Genomic DNA, 4,763 nt, shown 5'->3' with positions numbered 1-4,763 from the left:
TCCCTATTTCCCCCCAGTAACTGCGGAATATGTGTGCTACAGCATCTAATAACGAGGATTTTCTCATGTTCAGGGGGGGCTTAAAACTTTTAAAATGTCAAATGCCATATACTTTTATGTTAGGTTCTAAAACTATCAACTACTGAGGGAACTCATGTGCTGAAATATTTTGCATTTTATATAAAAAAAAAAATATATATATATATATATATATATATATATATATATATATATATATATATATATATATATATATATATATATACATATGAATAACGTAAAATATTTCAGCACCTAATTTCCTAGTACTTGATTTTGTTAGCACATCCACTGACTAGAATTACCTATGAAACGTTTTCATACAGCCGTTGTTGTTGCAACCAAATCCTATGGCATTCTGTGAGAGTAGGGAGTAGCAAGATGGCGGCCAGTGACTTCAGTTTGTGGGCAAAATCAGCACTCCAGAGAGATCAGTGGACCTGTTGATCTCTTCCGGGTTCTTTGTTCCTTTGTTCCTTGTGCTGCTGTGAGGCCAGAAGCGGGAGTGTTGGTGAGGCTGAAAGAGAGCAGCAGCTGCTGCAGGTGATGAAGTCTGGAAAGAAGTCCAGCAGCTGGAGGCACAGCGGAGAAACTGGAGGGAAGCAGGAGCTCAAAGAGCGGCAGGACGCAGCAGAGGAGACACCAATGATGGGGGATGTTTTCCAGCCCAGAGTTCTGCTGCACCGATTAGGTTTGGAGATTTCCTTCTTCATGCTAACTGCATACCTCTCAACTTTTGACGATTGTTGAGAGTGAGATTGTTGACGGGGGGGGGTGCTGTTGTTCGATTGAAGACGGTCCAACGGGGGGGGGGGTGCTGTTGTTCGATTCAAGACGGTCACTATTTTACACGGACTTTAATAACACATGCAGACTTACCATTTAATTCGCACACAACACGGACCGTAGAAGTGTTTCATTTTCGATGAGGGAACCTTGTTTGCGCGGCGCCGGTCCTTGCAGCTGTGTTACCTCTACTACTAGACGTGCGGAAACCATTGTACCGCAAATTGGTTCAGCCATGACGTGAAGCGTCCGTACGCGTGCGCTTCAAGAGTGAGATTTTCATTGTAAGATTGAGATTTTCAAAGTAATGCGTGTGAGCGTGTGCAATTGATGAAATGCGTGTGTCACACGGTCAATGCGTGAGAGTTGAGAGCTATGTAACTGTGTGGATGGAGCTAAAGTTTAGGAGCCGTTTTCAGCAGCTGATGGATTCCTCCTCTTCATCACAACTCGTTGCAGGGTTTCCCCCAGAAAACTGGCTAAGACTGCAGCTCTGCTTAGGAGCTGCTAATGCTAGCTTAGCATGTAGCATAGGAGGTGCTAATGCTAGCTTAGCATGTAGCAACATTCAGCATCAAGTTCTTATTTTCTGTCTGCCTGGTAACGTTCCTCCAAACATCACTTTTTTGTTTATCTTGTTTAGAAAGATGGTCGTCGGTTTTCTTCTGGGTGTTGGCTGTGGAGGACCAATCCTGCCAAAATTCAAATGGATTTAGACTACATACAGAAATAAATCCATCCATCCATCCATTTTCTGACCCGGTTAATCCCTCATGGGGTCGCGGGGGTTGCTGGTGCCTATCTCCAGCAATTACTGGTCGAGAGGCGGGGTACACCCTGGACAGGTCACCAGTCTGTCCAGACAGAAATAAATAAGACCAAGAATTCCTTCATTGTCCCACAATGGAGAATTTCTGGTGTAACAAACACAAAGTTATACACTATATATCAGTGAGGCAAAAAAGAGCAAACCAGTCAAATTTAGAGTTTGTTCTAAAGAAATATCAAGAGGAGAAGATACTGGTAAAATATCAGAGTAAATATTAATACCAAGGAAAGAAAAAAATATTTGATGATGGAAGTATAAACTCCAGCCTATTTACATAACACACAATGATGGAATGTGCAATATTTCCATAGCATACAAAGCTTAATATGAAATAAATGTGGCAGTAGTGCCTCGTTAACTCATTATGAATTAACATGATGTAGACAGTTGTTTGAGAACAATATAAACAATTTAGTGTTTCCCCTACAAATTATGTCTGTGTGGGGGGTGGCTTCCACTCAGCTTTCCATTAATCTTACAGAATACAATTTTATACGAGCTGCCATCTTCTGTCTCTCTGTCTTGCTCTTATCGATGTTTCTGTCCCATCATGTGTCTTTATACATGGTTATATTTTGAAGGCTACCTGCCATTATTCCTTAGTACTTCTCGATTGAATGAAAATCTCTTTACATTTGGGATCTGTTTTTGATCAATTCATCGGGTCCATCTAGCAACAAAACTGTTTTCCAAGAATAAAGCAGCCATCTGTTTCCAAGGATGGCTCAGGAAGGTGGATTTATGTTTCCAACACAAAGACAAAAATGTACGATTTGACAGTTATTTATCAAACTGATGTTAGGGTAATTCTTTTGCTTAATAAAATACTAGAAAACACCACTCACTACTAAATAGAACATAAAAAATAAACAAATAAAAATAAAGTCAATCAAAATGGATTGAGAGGTAGCAATGTGTAATCAATTCACAGCTGATTAGGAATCTTAGTGACATCAACATTAACCATCACAATCAACATGTCAGCACTTTGAGGTAACAGCGTTGAAAGAATACTGGCTAAGTAATTCTGAGGTAACAAAGCTGGTATACCAAAACAGGCCTGAGGCTAATATGGGGAATGCCAAAACTAGTCGCTAGCAGAGTTAGTTCCTGCACTGTTAGCTTCTAATTCTAGTTGGGCTTCAAGGTGGCCCCCGGCTAACGATAACTAATCAATTAGTGTGACTTCACACAGCGGCACTGCACAAAGAAGAAAGAACCCTTGTCCAGTGTGCCTTTTATCTTCAGCCAGTCCTTATCCCCATGGTGACCCTTATCTCCATGGTGACGAGAGATGAGTGTTTCCATCAGGGGTCGTCCCAACTGTGGTTGCTAGGAGTTGTCAAGTCGTAATGGAATTTGAAGAGTGGGATGCTGGTGATGATGACCCATCCAAATACAAGGAGAACCAGAGTAATGGTCATAACCTCAGTGTTGGTCCAATCTGTAGCTCTAGGGAAGCGAGGCAGAGGGACCGAGCTCAACTCTGATGGGGTGAGACTGAGTTTAATCAGCTGGGTGCCTGCAAGTAAAAGCTGTCTTTCAGTCTTGAAATTGTATCCTTTAAAGAAATCTATTATTTCAATCTATGAATCAAATTTGGCAATGTCAAGGTGATGCAGAACCATATTTCGGATGTGGACTACTGCACCTGGAAGTGGGGAACAGAAAATGGTTTGGTTGGGCAGTTTTAGTCTGTAAGTGTGTCATGCGGCTCATAAGATAACAGATCTTCTGTCTCTGGGGTGCTAACAAGCCACCTGTTACCTGCCTGTTCAATTTTGGTTTCCACACCTGGATCTTTGAGGGTCATTCTAGCCTGACAGTTTTGTTCAGGGGACTCGTTCCTTAGAACACACAGGTAATTGATAAAATCTCTGATAAATGGAATGCTTGGACATACCCAGTGAATGTCCTTAGTTTTTGTACACAAGTCTAAGTTAGGGACCAAATAAAGTTTGGGATCAGCGTCTTGATAGGCTAACATTGAGGGGGTTTGTAGGTGTATTGAGTCTTTCCCATCGTTGTAACATTGTAAAGATCTAGTTGTTGATAAAGCATGTAATGTGTTTCAGTGTTGGCTGCAGATGTTAAAGAAGAGGCTCCTGAAGAACAGAGTCCTGAGGGGGAGCAGCAGGAGTCAGAGCCACTCCACATAAAGGAGGAACAGGAGGAACCCGGGGCCCGTCAGGAAGGAGAGCAGCCCCTTGTGAAGGAGGAGACTGATAGCAGCTTTCCATTAACTGCTGCTCCTATCAACAGTAAGGATTGGTTTACTTTGTTTGTCCTGTGTTGTAGCTAAAGGCCAAAACTCTCTGGATACATTAGCATCCAATCAGACAAAACTATAAAGATTAACGTGCGTCACTGTCGTTAAAATGTTATTGAAATGCAACACACAATGAGAATAATTTATCTAATGTATACATTTTTTTACATTGCCCGAATCCACACTGCATACATCTAATTGTACATGAAAGATAGTAATTGGAGGCACACGCATATATATATTATTGATGTTAAATCCGTCTACTCTACCTCCACCCCCACCCCAAAAACCTCCTACTTGGTCCTCCACTCTCCATTCCCATTGATAAACATCCATCACTTTCAAACCTTACAAATCCAAGAATACTAGTAGGGGGCACCACTGGGCGGGCTGGGCTGTGTTCCTCCCAAACTTCTTAAGTCCTTTTCTTGTTCCTCTGCTTGCACAAAACAATTTAGCTGGATAGTAATGAGTGTTCAGTCCTGGCTTGGGCAATAAGCATTTTATTCTCAGAAAAATGCTCTGTGAAGGTGGTTGGCAGACACCAGGCCTTGTTTACTGTTGAAGAACAGAAACAAGATGTAATTAGTGTTCCTATCAAGACTCCCAATCTTGTGTCATTTACCTTCTTCAAACACTTTCACATCCAGATATTTCCGCTCACAATTATTGTGCTCTTAGCTTAACCTTCTGTACTGTAATCATTCGATCTTGCATTATTCCTGTATTAAAGGAGAACTCTTTAAAGTTCATCTTTATAAGCAGCAGTTTTTCTCTGTAATTATTAACCAAATTTCTCCGATGTGCATCTCATCTTACAATGTCTGACAGTTGAAAGTT

This window comes from Fundulus heteroclitus, unplaced genomic scaffold (assembly GCF_011125445.2).
Source record: "Fundulus heteroclitus isolate FHET01 unplaced genomic scaffold, MU-UCD_Fhet_4.1 scaffold_299, whole genome shotgun sequence".
NCBI classification, from domain to species: domain Eukaryota; kingdom Metazoa; phylum Chordata; class Actinopteri; order Cyprinodontiformes; family Fundulidae; genus Fundulus; species Fundulus heteroclitus.
Note: the sequence above shows the minus strand (reverse complement) of the source record.